Source organism: Manis pentadactyla, chromosome 7 (genome assembly GCF_030020395.1).
Source record: "Manis pentadactyla isolate mManPen7 chromosome 7, mManPen7.hap1, whole genome shotgun sequence".
NCBI classification, from domain to species: Eukaryota; Metazoa; Chordata; class Mammalia; order Pholidota; family Manidae; genus Manis; species Manis pentadactyla.
The window spans coordinates 9952318-9967543 of NC_080025.1; the positions used below are offsets into that span (position 1 = coordinate 9952318).

The 15226-nt window shown below is 46.2% G+C and overlaps 1 protein-coding gene and 1 long non-coding RNA gene across 2 annotated transcripts in view; one reads left to right on the plus strand and one right to left on the minus strand.

Annotated features, from left to right (window-relative positions):
- Positions 1 to 10379, minus strand: part of ENPP6 (ectonucleotide pyrophosphatase/phosphodiesterase 6) — a 110507-nt gene extending 100128 nt beyond the window's left edge. Inside the window, exons 1-2 of the mRNA XM_036894183.2 lie at positions 10133 to 10379; positions 5731 to 5852 (exon numbers count right to left, since the gene is read on the minus strand). The gene's annotated coding sequence lies outside the window, so the exon portion shown is untranslated. The remainder of the gene's footprint in view (positions 1 to 5730; positions 5853 to 10132) is intronic.
- Positions 1 to 15226, plus strand: part of LOC130684416 (uncharacterized) — a 36182-nt gene that overhangs the window by 14394 nt on the left and 6562 nt on the right. The window lies entirely within an intron of this gene.

Consider the following 15226-nt stretch of genomic DNA (forward strand, 5'->3'; position numbering starts at 1 on the left):
GTCCCCTCTTCTGAGTTTTAGCAGGCATAGTGCCTCCCAGCTGGAGATCCTATTTCACAACGTCCCTTGCAGCCAAGGGAGGCCATGTGACTAGATTGAGGCTGTGAGTGGAAGTTACATCTGCCAACAGGCAGGACTGGTCACTCTGTGCTTCCTTCATCCCCTTCCCATGGGATGAGAAAAGGGGACAGCAGAAACAGCCGCCTTGGGTCCAGAGGCGGGAGCTCCATAGCAATCTGGATTCCTGCATGATCTTGTGGAGCAAAGCCAGCCTGCCAGCCCCAAACTGCCCTCCTACCTTTGAAAGTTTACATGAGAAAAAAAATAACTTCTATTTTATCTAAGCCATTCTATTTTGGCATCTCTTTGTTATGGCAAAGAGATGTGCCTACTACTTAGGTACTGTTTCCATATAGCCATCTATCCTTTAAAAGAATATCTTTTTTATTTGCAAAGGCTATGATCCCCACATATTTTTACGTTTATCTATCCTGTTTCCTACTTCCAAGGCATAGCCAAAAAATAATAGGACTGATTTCTCCAAGATGTGTTTATAAATCTACAGTCATAGTTGAGACCCTTTTACCTCTTCACGACACAGGGCAATATGGCACATCCCCTTTGCTAACAGTGGTTTCTGTGGCAGTGCTTCCAAGGTCGAATCAGAGTCTCTGTGTAAGAGTGACAGACGGAGGAGAGGAGCTCGTGTGTTATTTCTAATAAATCCTCATGTGTCTGAGATGCCTCACACAGAGCATTAGGCTGAAGTCACTCCACTTTATTCCACCTCATTCCTCCTGAAAGAAGTCACTCCGCTTCATCCAGGCCCTGTGTGCAGTCACTGTATTCCTGAATCAGCTATTTGGCATGTGTGGCTGATTTTTTTCCATAATGCTTCAATTGGGCTCACATAATTACCATATGAGACATTTTACCTCTTGGAAAGCAACCTCTTTACTAGGTAAGTTGCCATTTTTCAACTATGAGATTTCAGGAGCGAATCTTGGATCAGGGAACCCAGAACTCTCTAACAGAGGAAGTGCATCCTGATGTGCGTCGCACTTCAGAACAGTATCGTCAGATGACACGTGCTTACAACAGGGCTTGTCTGGGTAAGGGGTGGCCACTGTTTCAGACCCTAAGGACAGCACCTGTAGACCTGAAATCTTTGGGATTCTGTGTTTTTATACAGGGTCAGTTATTGGCAAGTTATTGGGCTTTCATCCCACAAAGTTGCCCTTCAGGGAGTAAAGACAGAGAAGATCTTTTAACATGTTAAGCTGCCAATGGCTAGGTAAAAAGGGGCCTTGCTTTGAAAGGCATGGCTGACTACAGAACTGGAGCCCCTCAGATGATGGCGAAAGCTGTTCACGGAGGTCTGCACGGGGAATGCGGGTGGGAACTGCCCCTCCACTGTCCACCCATTAGGTCAGCCCTGGGTGCCATTTATAAACAGAAACACCTTTACATTTATCTACACCCACAGGCATGAAAAATGGCCTCAGTTCTTCAAAGAGTTGTCTCCCTCTAGTGGCCAAAGATTTGTTTTTTAAAGACAAGTTTGCAAGGGATCGTGGGGTCCACTAGAACATTAAATCCTTTACATTTTTCTGGGCAATGTGTAAATAACCCTTGGATTTGGAAACACCATTATAGCATGTAATCTTACAAGTTTCCTCACTATAAATCTGGGAATGATATCAATTTCAAAGGGTCACTGTGAGCACCAATCTGAACATTAAATGAGACGAATGGAGTGCTGCAATGTGACAATGGGGAGGGGGCACAGGCTCGCTCACCAGCAAGGTACTGGCTTTGGCACAGAAGCAAAATGGCAAGTGATTGTATGACACGGGCCCTCATTATCACCCCCAAATAGCTGAAACCAAGAACCTTCAAATCTTCAGAGCTCAAGACTATGGGTGCCAGATTGTGTTGTAGGGACTGCCCCTGACAAACTGGGAATGCCCTGGGGTAGGCAGAATAATGCCCCCCTCACAAAGATGGCCTCGCTCTGATCCCTGAAAGCTGTGCATAAGGTAGGTCACATGGCAAAGGGGAATTAACACACCAGATGGAGCTAAAGTTTCTGGGGAGATGATCCTGGTTAATCAGGATACATCCAATGGAAGGACAGGATCCTTCGATGCGCAAGAGAAACAGCAGAGGAGGTCAGAGTGATGCGCTGTGAGAACCGGAAGACCTTGAACCAATGTTGCTGGCTTTGAAGAGGGAGGAAGAGGACTGTGCACCAAGGAACGGGGCAGCCCCCAGGAGCTGGAAGGCCAAGGTCTCCAGAAACGATCGCAGCCTCACCAACACCTTGATTTCTGCCCTGTGAGACCTATTTCAGATTTCTAACAGCCAGTGCTGTAAGGTCATATATTATTGTTTTAAGCCCCTGAATTGAGAGTAATTTGTTAAGGCAGCCATAGGAACTTAACGTACCCCCCAACTGTTATCCTGGAAGAGATGTAAGATACTGTCAGGCCTTTAGTCTACTCTCCCTGTTCGGAAATGACCTGCCAGTAAGCCCTGTACCAAGGGCTCAGGAGGCTCAAATCTGACGGAGATTCCGCTTTAAGAACAGGAACCCCATGGGAAAGCCACTCTGCACCCCGTCCCGTATTATGAGGGGACGGTCCTGCCATTCTCCCTCGGCCCGGCCAGGCAGTTAAGTATGTTACCACGCTAAATGTGCTTCTCCTCTTACAAATGAGAAGGTAGGATTAGAAACCTCACGGGTCCCCTCCAGCCCTACACATTCTATGAAACCACGAGTTCTTAGCCTGTGGAGCAGTTGATAAAATAACAATATTTCCCTTCAGCAACTCTGTCTGTTCCATGACAGGCTGCGTGAAAGCAAGACCCGGAGCTTCTGGCAGAGACTCTTGCAGCCATTCAGCGGCCCGGAGTCCGATCCTTCCTGCTGTGAGGGGGAAGGGGAGAGGGCAATGGGTGTTGTTCCAAACCACCCTCAGTCCCTGCGAGGCCGCACTCCTTTCAGCTTCTCCTGTCCCGGCTGGAAGGCAGCCCCAGGGCTCGCGGGTTCCCACGCACAGCCTGGGGCGGCCGTTCGCCTCGGCTCTCCCCGCTGAGTCTTCAATAAACTGGAGGTTTCGGCCTGCAAAGTATGGCACAGGTTTTCTAATATTAAACCCCAGACCTGAAGCCAGTACTGCTAGGCTGGTCAAGGGTTTCTTAAGGCTGATGGTTCCAGAGCGAATGACAAGACCTCTCATTCTCTAAGCTGGCCCACGTGGCATACGTGCCCTGCTGGTGGCACAGGAGTCTGTAGCTGGGGTTCCAACACAATTTCTGCGAAGAGCCACTGCTATTTGTTTTGGCTGAGACTCCTGAAGGGCTTTGCTTGGTCCATAAATACCCTTTTCCGGCATCATTCCAGGCTTAAAAATCAGTGTGGAAAAGTTTACTCATGGGTCTGATTTCAACTGCATCTTGTTTCTATGGAAACCTAGGCTGCTCCATAAGCCCGACTTGACATTCCTACTGCCCAGCCCCTTTAAGTAGCAGCTTTAAGTAGATTTTCAGCTTCCCTGGGTATTAACCTTTGACTTTCAGAAGCTGCAGGAGCTTTGTGGAATGCAGAATATCCATATGCAAAAAATTCACAAAGGGCCAAATCCAAAGTAGCCATTTTATATTTTTGTGGTTTTCAGACACAGTGGCCCATTCAACCATGAAGACAAACTTAGTAAATTCTCCAGGAAGCATCAGGTACACCTGTGATGAGAAGATCCTGAGGCTGCACTCATACTTGACTGTAGAGTGCCGTGATTGATGGGTAATGCCTGCTACAGACCTGGTGGTGGCCATGGAGGCCTGTGTGTTCTCCCTCGATGAACTGTGTGTCCACTTGAGAGCAAAGCCCCAAATTCAGGCAGTTATTCACATGGACTACGAGGAGCTCAGATCTATGGGCAAGCAGCACGTTCACAGGAGTCACTTCTGATCCACCCAGAGCATTTCTAGAGTCAGGATCCCTGGGGTATGGGCACTGGTGTCCCATTCCTTTTATCTGGGTCAAGCTACATGCTTGCCCTGAGCATTCACTATAAACCACAAGAGTTAGTCCTATCCTTAAATGGGAGCCTGAACTGCATAGAGCAGGGGCACAGAGTATCCGATTTCCCCTTCCTAGAATTGGAGGCTCCTGGGGTATCACTTAGGAATCTTGCTGCCCCTCCAGCAAGCAAAGGGAAGCTGGCATGAATTAGCTCAGCTGAAGTGTCAGACTACTGTCCAGTGCCCTGGGACTCTCACCAAGCCCAAGAGAGGGGTGGGGCGCACTGGGGCCTCAGTGACAACTGTCCTAGCAGGACTCTCCCACCACCTGTGAGTCTAGTCCTCTCTGCCATTGGCCTTAGATGCTCCACTGGCTCTTCTCTAGCCAGCCTGTGCCCCTCAGCTCCAGAGCCTCAGCTCCTGATCAGAGGGACTGATTCCTTCCCTCCATTCCAATTCAAACAAGTCTGGGGAGGGATTCTCATTGGCCTACAGGACTGACTACCAGGACCAGGGCTGACGTGGTCCGACTGGCCTAACTTGGGGATGGTGCCCATACCAGGGGAGGCACAGGGCTAAGGACCCAGAGCCGTTTCCCGAGGCCCACTGCTCAGCAGCAAGGCCCCCCCCTGGAAAATGAGCAAAGTGACCACTGGCTGCCCCTCCCTGAAACAACCCCCCATGAGCCAGGACAGCGCATGGAAAGGCGGAGCAGCCCTGAGGTCATAGGTGCATTAGAGGGGTCAGAAATGTGTCAGAACAGGGAATCTGAGGCAGAAAGCACCAAAGGTGCCATAATAACCAAAATTCAAGACAAAAAGCTTAATTTTCTCCAAGCTATTTGTTTCCAAGCATTTTATAATGATGTTAGAAAAATGAATCATGTGCAATATGAAATCTTTGCATACTGTTACCCACCTTCACATTCCCAGTTTTCAGTTCAGCAATTCTTTGAGACCATCCTCTGTGTCAGACACTGTACTAGGTTCAGGGGACTCCTGTCCCAGACAATTTCCTAGTAAGTCACTTTCTAAAAATGACATGGTTTTATGTAAACCAATACTCACTACCAGTATCTAAATTCTGAGTAACAATATTCTCCCGCAAGTTCTAACACAAACCGGGTGGTGAGGGGAAGTGCTCCAGCAACTTCAAACCCAGGAATGGAAAAAGAGGAGCCCTGTCTCCAAGGAACAGAGCTGCGTGTGCGTGAAGCCACACTCACGCACAGAAAGCAGCAAGAGAGGCGAGCTTCTAAGATTAAGTGGTCGGAACACAGAGCGGATGACCAGGTTTTGTGAGGCAAAAGTTTGCACTCGTGTGTGTGTGTGTGTGTGTGTGTGTGTGTGTGTCAGGGGGTGTGCAGGGAGTGTGTTTGCTTGCTTTTGCCTTAATTTTCTGTCCAAAATTGAATGCTGTCAGTCTTTGCTTGACTAACAGAAAACAGGAAACCAGGAACTTTCCCTAACTAACTGTGTAATATCAATGGACTATTAGCTGATGAAAGCAAAAAAGACCCCTTAACGTTCAACAGTATATAGCTCAGTTTCAAACAAGTGAAAAACATTTAAACATTAAAATCATTTAGGTTTGTAATGATTGCCTAAATAAATGGACTTATTCCCTTAAGAATGGGCCACATTTTACAGATATTTCTAATCCCAAATCAATGACTACAAAAGTAGAGGTCGCTCGGTCACTTACTGTTGGAAGGACTTTTTCTAAGTGTTGTGTCATGATCAGATTGGAGGGAAATTTAGCCATATGCTTCTTGAGCCTGGAAAACATTCACAATCTTGGCCCAGTTTTCTTTGTAGGAATCCAATCTAAGGAAATAATCAGATATACAGAAAAGATTTATGTACAGATATGTTCACATTAGTGCTATCTATTATAGCAAAAACACTGCCTATAAAATTGTTTTGTCAATAGAATTGAATATTAAAGAAACCATTAAACACCATGTTTCTAAAACTTAGAATAGACAATATTTGTCTATTGTTTGGGGAATAGACAATAAAATGTTTACAAAAATGAATAGGATGTAAAACTATATTTACAATAAATAAAATGTCACATGTAAGATTTGTGAGATACTTATTATATATATTTAATGATACATATATATTATATATACATACACAGAAAAAAAAAAGCCAGAAGCAAATACACCAAAAATACTAATAGTAGTTTTCTGTAGGTGATGGGATTATGGGTGGTTTTTATTTTCTTAATAATGCTTTTCTGTTTATTGAGGTTCCCACATAAGCCTGAAGATCTGCAAGAAGAAAAAGACTATGTTGGCCAGACACAAATGTTGTGGTTTGCAGGACAATTAAACACCCAATTCTAAAATAATAAACTGACATTATTTTTAATACCTTAATATAAATATTTAGTGGCAATAGAAAAAATACAACGGTGATGAAAAATTTAGCAAGTACTTAAAAGTGGGAGAATCAGGGAAAGAATCACACAGAATCCCACCGCTCAGAGGGCAAGGCTGTTACTAATATCCTGTGACTGACTGAGTCGGTCCCTTTGAGCTGTGCCGTGGAGGCCTGTGCTTGCCATGGGAGGGCCTCAGAGGCTGGAGAGAGGGGGCTGACCCGGCCATACATTCGGGCGGGGCCAAAACAAAGCCCCCTTCCCACACTTCAGTTAACATTTGCCTATTAGACATTCACCTAAGGTCTCCCTGGAAGACAGGCTCCGTGGTGAAACAACTACAAAAACAACAGATGGAAACCACCATAGTAAGCCTCCCCCCTAGAGCAAAATATTTAGGTTTTTTTTTTTTAGTTTTTTGCTAACATAACGGAAGGGTAAGTGATTCTCTTTGTATTTTAACCTTTGCCTATATTTCTGCCTCTATGATTGAAATTTCAAGAAAAGGGTAACAATTATTCTCCTGCCAATGGGTTTCGGCCCCAGGCAAGTTCACTATGGATTCGGTGTGACCAAGGAAATGATAGTAAAATGTTCTTGGGGTGAAAGGGTTATACCAACTTTATTTCCATGGTGGCGGGTCAATCACTAACATCCTGTTCACTCAGCGCGAGTCTGCAGGCAGCAAGCCGGTCTCTGCCTCTGGGCCTCTGTCCTCGGCACTGCCACCACTCCAGCCCCCTGCTCTGCTCTCCTGCAGCCTTGCAGCCATACCAACGTGTCACACAGAGCACTGGGCGGAGCTCTTTATATAAGAGTCAATAGCAACGTATTGCCCACACGTGTGTAGTGAGCTGGCCAACCAGGGCCAGGTGAGAATCCTGGCCACAGGAACTTTCATTTTATCCACAATCATTTTCAAAGCTCTTATTGCTAAATTGCCCACACAAAGTTCACCCTGCTGACACTCCCATTAGCTTATACCTCTTACCACACCGTTGCCAGCACTGAACATTAAAAAAAAATAATCCTTAAGTTGATAGATTTAAAATACAGTCCTTCATCATGCCTGCCCATTTTAAAGACAAAGTCCTGCCCCACCCCAGCTCCGCTTGGGTACATCAGCAAAATCCCCAGTAAGAAGACATAGGCACCTCTCACCAAAGTGCCTGGAGATGTCCAAGCAGCTTGGGCTTGGATTTTCTTCTCACTGGGTGCCAGGCCGGCCGCACAACTTAACCTCAGAGGAACCCATGGGAATAAGGCACCTATGAGAAATGGAGGGTGCGAAGGTCTAAAGCCCCTCCTCCTTCTGGAACACTCTCCAGAACCAAAGGATCTCAGAACTGGAAGGTGCCCCTGAAAATAGTCTTCTTTCAGATCTCTGGCTATAAAGATTCTGAGCCCTGGAGAGGGACACAAGCATACCAGGTAATGAATACCAAGACCTGGGTGTCCTGGGAGTCCTCGCCCAGCATCCTTAACACCAGGTGCCTCTAATAACCATCAAACAGTGACCACAGTGAGCCCTGGCCCTTCATCCTTCTAGCTGATCATGCTCTAGGAGGGGCCTGTCATCATCCAGACACAAGGAAAATATATACAAGGGTTCCAGACCCAGGGGCTGAGTGGAACCTGAAATCCAGCTCAGTTACAGGGGCAGAAAATAGAAGCAGAAAGAAAACACATTGGGAGAGAGCTCCCTGAAACGTTAGAGTTCAACTCAACTTAGAAGTCAACATATGAATGGCCACTAGGTGGAGATCTACTTTCAAAATAAAGTCTTTATCCCTGAGCTCTGTACTGGCTTTCAGTTCAAATGGCCTTTGCTTGAAAATATCAAAGGCTATTGCTCACCAAACCCGCTGGCTACCATCCAGATTTTATGCCAAGCAACAGTCTTCAGTCTGTAGTGCCACCATGAGCTAACCCTTTCCATTTTGGTTCCTAGAATATTGTCTTCCAAGTAAATACAGTGCACACCTGACTATACGTGTGTGTATTTCAAACTGAACCAGACAAATTACAAAACGAGTATTTATCTCAGCAACAGAAAATTTTAAATATTTACTTAAAATACAATCTAACTTATAGAATATACATTTTAGTACACATTACATAAATGTAAAATACACTTAATACATATTTGTGTAATTGTACATATATATTTAATTTTAAATATATATTTTAGCACAAAATATATTTGTTTTATGATTGTGTATATTATGTATTTAAAATTCTTTCTGCTGTTGAGCAATAAATACATGCTTTGTAACTCCAATTATAAATAAAGTACCTATTAAATATGTCTTACATTATGTTTATATATAGTATGTTAAATGTTTTACATAATAAATTATTTTTAAATAAATATTTAAAATTTGTTGCTGAGTGACAGATACATGATTTCTAGCTGCTCTGGTATGTTTTTCCCATAATAATTACTAAAAGCCCTGAAAAAACAGAATAGCCTTTTTATTGACTATTCAAGAAATTTTTTTCTCTAGCCCATATCTGCTCACATATAGTTGAAAACACAAAAGAAAGGGGAATTAAATTTAAAGAGAAGTAGGGCTTTCCAATTGTTCCTCACTTAATTACTACAGAAAGCAGAGGCCTGCGACCCGGGCCCAAGTCAGCCTGTGAAGAGAATTCGGATGCTTGCAGAGAGGTCTATGCTCCGTCGTGTGGAAGCTTTTTAACTCTGTGGCCCTTTTCTTTCCTGTTCTATTGAACAATCTTTATTAAAAATTCTCAATTGTCTTGACTGAAATCAGAGGAAAAGGATACTTTTCCAGCTGGGATAGTTCAGATGCAAGCACTCAGCAAGGTTAGGAATGACTGCTGCTGGGTCTGGGAGAACATGGGGTACAAGTCAGGTGGGGAAGGGGATGAAATGCCCAGACTCAAGGCTTCATTCATTCCAACTAGGCCATCTTCTTGTAGCACCTCACCTAACAATGCCCATGTTTCAGATTTTCCTAGACCCTCAGCCCTCCCTCCACATCTGGATTCCGTATTTTCTGTGTATCTAGTGCCTGCTTTCCAGATTGCAAACATATCCTGCATATTCACTACAGAGTCAAATGAAGTCAGGACCAGTCCTGAGGAGCAAGTTGACCTGAGACTTTTTGGATCATGTCTACAGCACTGGATGTTCACTAGTAGGTTTTGGTCAACCCACAAAGAGCTTTTGTGACTGTCACATATGAATGTTACAAAAATATCGGAAATGCACTTTCAACTTAAAGGATAGCCATCCGGGAACCAGTAACCACGCTGATACCCAGAGGCACCCTGAAGCAGTGTGGTGGATTTCTCCAGGCCCTGGCATGGACTTCTTCTTCCCTTGCTTTCCCGCTTCTGCATTTCTACTCCTTTTATTTGCCTCCCCCCATCCCCCGCCGCCCCGCCGCCCTTGTCTTGATTCCTTTCTAACCCCCGCCCCCATACTCTTATTTCTGGAAGACAGGTGCATGCCAGATGTCAGCCGGGGTTTTATGCTTTGTTCCCCGCTGTGCCTGCAGCACCGAGGACTGGGTGCACTGTTTGGTGAGTGAATGGATGAATGAATGAATCAATGAGGGAGCTAATGGCCCGCGTACGCTGTCACATCATCACATCTCTAAAGTGCACCAGGGTTTCTGGCCAAAGCCTTTTGCTTTCTTGATGACTCACGGGGGCGTCAACAACGGGCACTTGTTTCCTAGAAGCTCACCCCTCCTCCAACGATGTCTTCATTGAGATGAAATAAGAATTTCCTCTGTGAATATAGTCTCGGGTGCCATCCACTTCCCGGTCACGATGCTTCAGAGTTCGGAGGAGATATTGGAGCCCTGCGGCTTCCTGCACGGGCTTCCTTAGGGAAACTGCACGCATGCCTGAGGACACCATTACGTTTTCTGGAGTTCTGCTTCCTCTAGGTCCGCACCTCTTCATTAAGTCAGTAAAAAGTGCTCAGCGGAGCCCCACAAAGCTGGGCGGCTAGCAGGGGCTGCCGCAAAGTGTAGCCGTCGTAAACCATGACTGTCGTAAAGAGCGGCCGCCGTGAAGGGCGGCTCGCACCCGGCGGGTTGCTCCAGGCCCCCGCCCTGCAGGTCCCTTCTTGGAAGGTTCGCTGAGCGGCGGCTGCTCCCCAGTTCCTGCGGCATGAAGGCGAACGCCCTGAACGAGCACTTGCCCTAGTAATAGTCGCAAAGCAGACACTCCTACCACTTTGCATGCGTTTTCTCACTGAATCCTCATGTAAGAACTCTCTGAGGCATGTACTGTTGTTAGCCCATTTCTCAGGAGAGGACTGAGGCTAAATGATTTGTCCCACACTACTTACTAAGTAGAAGAGTTAGGATGTGAATTCAAGTCTGCCTGGCACTAAGGTTTGTCCTATTCACAGAAAACTCCAGATGAGGGTGACAACAGTTACTACGCACAGGTGCTTGGGTTTCTCACTTTCGGGAAGTGCCCCCCATGGGCACCCTTCAGAGGACAGACGCCTTCCTGGTAAACATCTTGTACATCGAAACTGCTGGCAAAAATGTTTGCTTCGGCACGTCGTTTTGTTATAAGCGTATAGCAAACCATCTATATTTAGTATAAATGAGTGGTCTTGGGAATTTAAATATAATGTATTTTGTTTCTAATTTACCACCAACTAGTAAGGGGAACTTTGGTCTTCAGCCTGTTTATTACGTCAGGCACTTTCTGACTTTTTTTTCTAAAAGAAAGGAATGGGCATTTAGTGGATGGTCTTTGTATGTTACCTGCTTTGCAGAACGCTCCCATCTACTCCCATAGCCCAGGGACAGAGGCCCTTCCCTTGTTTTGTAGGTGAAGAAATAGAAGCTTAGGCACAATGTGTAGCAGAATCCGGGTTTGGGCCAAGTTGCTGTGCCGAAGCTGGGCTGTTTCCAGGGGTCCTTTGAGTTGGCTGGCACCCTCCCCACACTGAGCATTGTGCACTGACAGTGGGTTTTAAGGGGATTGGGAGGAAGCAGGGCCCTGGCAGAGCCCAAGAAGTGGTGCTGCACAGAAGAGATTATTCAGGGCTCTGGCCAGCGGGCCTCAGGGCTGTCCAGCAGCCTCTCCAGGGCTCAGCGGCCACAGCCCTGGAGGAAGTGGGGAAGGGGGCAGAGCTCCTGGGCTCTTGCAAGCGTAGAATCATTCAGGGCTGGCTTCCTGGCTTCAGTCTTAGCTGCCTACTCTGCAAAACCACTTCATGTGCCTGCAAAGGGTGTCAACTGGGAGTTTCCATGGGAGTGGGGTAATTTCCAGATAGCTCAGTGTTTCCTCCTAGCTCTGCACAAGACCAGCTCTAGCTAATACTTTCAGGTTTTCAGAGGAGTCAAGTGCCTGAGGTTTTATCATGGCATTATTTTAGTCTGTGATGATTGTGGAGGGAAGAGCTGTGCATCTGAGCCAGGCTCTTTCTTATGACCATGGGCAAGAACTACTTGGGGTCTGTAGACTAAATGGTGCTCATCTGCAATGGGAAAACATTGGCATTATGACAATTAAAGTGCCTTTAAACATTAAAATAATATTTGAACATCTCACACTTTTAGACTTTCTTAGCACTATGCTGGGCAAACAGGGGTAATGTAATAAGTTTAGTTATGAAGCGACTGCATGTGAGTCCAAGAGAGTGCTAGGGGTTTTTCTGTCCCACACTATGATCTATCTCCATCCAGTGTTGCAGCCAAAAGAAATACAAATCCACTTCAAAAGCAGTGAAGGCAAAGTCATCAGCCATCTCAGCAAAACTCTATTAAACTCGACTAATCCATCTTTCTCTATCCCTTTCTCTTTCCAAGTTTGTGAGCTATTCTTTCCCACCCAAGGGAAACTCTGTGCCTACACTAAGCTTTTTCATTTCTGCAACCCTACACATTACCCCTAAAAGGCAGCTGGCTGAAGGGGGCGTCTTCCTATGCCTGTCATATATGAATCTATCTTCATGTTAGCACCTTCCCAGGAGATACTGTTGTACATCAAGAGCTAGCAGTATAAATCCTTGACCTATCAACACAGAGTTCCTCTAATTTCTCAAGGCATTAATTATGTTGGAAATCTGCAGATCCTGTTAAAAATGCAGATTCAAATTCAGTAGTTCAAGGGTAGGGCCTGGGATTGTGCATTTCTAATCAGCTCCCAGATGAAAGCTGATGCTGCTGATCTTTAGACCTCACTTTGAGTGGCATGGTTTATATTACCATATCTTTTTTCTCTAATGCCCCTGGAAAAGCTGTGGTGGACCTATTGAAATTATTTTCATTGTTGCACTTCTCATTTCATACTCAGGTGACCTAAAGAAATCCTGGTTGGCTTATGATTTCACCTCCTCTTAGCCTTGAAGCCAGAACTGGAGTTCTCTGGCCAATGGATAGTCTGTTGGAGATGGTGCCATATGGGGCCCTGCGTAAGACAGGCAGGGCATGTTGACAGGGAGACGCTAACTGGGACATTAAAGACCCATATGGGTCTTTTATGAATCAGGAATCCAGCTACTGTTTTAAAAGAATGTCTGGAATGCGTTTGTCAGAAGACCTAAGGAGCCTCTATTTAGGATAGTTCTCAAATGTCACGGTCACATGAGGCTGTGTGAATGACTTTACGGTGGAAGAGAGAAGGCAAGAGTCTTGAAGTAATGCAGAGTGAGTCACTGGGCTGATCCTTCAGCTGGGTCTGCCCAGCTCTCCTTAGCTGTCCTCCCTTACAGGTATGAATCAAAAAGGGAAGTTGGTGGATTCAGCCTATGGAAGGGATCTGCAGACTAAAGGGTGCTCATCTGTAATGTGAGTGGGACCCGGGACTGGGGACTGGGAGGCTGACGTTCATTGAAGAACAAGACCTCTAAGTCGGTGACCAAACTGCTGGCTGGAAAACAGTTGAAAGGGGAAAACATCAACCAGCTGCATTCTTATGAGAAACCAAATCATGTCAGAGCTAAACGGACCTCAGAGGCCATCTGGTCCTAAGCCTCTGTTTGCAGATAAAGAAACTAACATCCAGGAAGTTGGGTGACTTGCTCAAGTCAGATTAGTTGGGGCTTTTCGCTCGCTGACTTTTGGACTCCTGGTCCTGGTTCTTTGCACATTCATTAACTGGACACATGAAATTACATATTAAAAAATTGTTCCCTGGAATTAATCTAAACTTTGTCTCTGAAACTACACAGGCAGTGGCCAGGAAAAAAATTAGCGAAAGAGGCCATCACCATGCCCTGCAGAGCCCAGCTGTGGCACCTATGTGCAGCTGCACAGCTTTGAGGCATGCTTAGATTGTTCACACAACATGTCTCTCCAACAGAGAACTGATTATAATACCTGTGACCGTATTTAATTCTCACAACAGCACAGTAAGTAGATATTATTCCCATTTTACAGATGAGGAAACTGAGTCTCCGATTAAATAAATTGCTGCAAGTCATGTATCTACAAAACTGCGATGCAGACCTGGGCCTGCCTTCTCCGGGATCCTGTGCTTCTTCTACCCTCTGTCTGGGCGCTCACCTTGCTGCTCCTTCCTTGAGTGTGCTAGGAGCACCCTCAGGGCTCTGGGAACAGCACTCGGATCTCTTAAACCCTGGGAGAGGGAGGAAAAGCCAGCAGGTGTGGGGTCTGACGCTCACCTGGTGAGAGAAGCAAGATAAAGGGAGGACAGGACAGGACAACTAATGAAGAACCTTTGCCTCGTGCCCACCGTTCTCATCACCTAGGTTTTCCCCTCTGCTGTCGCTTGTATGAAGGGATCATTCAAGGTACTTTCCAGGCTCTGTTTAGACAGTCTTGTTTTGATGAGCTGCAACAATAGTGGCTGTGTGGGTGGTGGGAGCCCCCTTTCTCACTTTTCTTTCCTTATTTCCTTGTCTGAGCCCAGGGACAGTAAGTCACCCATAAGACAGCTGGTGTGCGGCAGGTCTGGACAACCCCCTGGCTTGCTAGCATTTCTGTACGGTTCCTGCTCAAGGCTGCCTGCCTTTTAGCAACATGGGTTGGGTGCTCTGGGAGGAAAGCAGGTACCTGCCATAACCATGACATCTGTGTTCACCACTGACCATGAAATCGGGGTTTTGTTTTTGTCTGCAGCAAGGCAGTCTGCTTGAAAGCAGATGTCTATTGGGAGAGAGATTTTTCTCAATTTTTTTAGTAGGTCAAAAACCAAATTAGATGACCCAGATCATATTTCCACCTAGAAAGAGGAAATTCCCCTGTCCTTCGATGGCAGCTAAACTAGCAAGGCTGTCATGATCCTTAGACAGAGGGATGCTCTGATATGGAGGAAACGGAAAGCCTAGAACCTGTCCCTTCTAGAGCTGAAGGAAGGAAAGGAAAGAGATAGATTAAGGAAGACACAGTCTGGGGCTTTGGTTTATCCCCTCTCTCACGACCAGCTCTTGAGCAGGAAGAGGGGAACTGTTGAGAATGCCCAGACCGCTAAAGGGAGCCTGCAAACTCAGGCCTGGCAGTCCGCTTCCCTGGGCAGCGGGAGGGGAAGTTTCAGGTCCTCAGGGAACCAGCCTTCAGCTCAGTGTCCCATCCAAAGTGATGCAAGGTGATGGCGAGTAGGTGACAGATAAACCTAAGGCAGGGCTTCTGATATCCTGGGCCTACAGGTGGCATACGGGAGTCCCAACAGTCCCTGGGGCCACAAGGAGGGCATGCAGCCATGCTGAGAATGCCACCAGCCAACAGAGGTCTCAGAGCACTTCAGAAAAGCCTTGGTAAATCCAGACATCAAGATCAGAAAACATGGCCAGGTCACCAGACTCGCATGGGGAGCATATCACTCCAAAGGCCCAGTGAGGCCAGCAGCC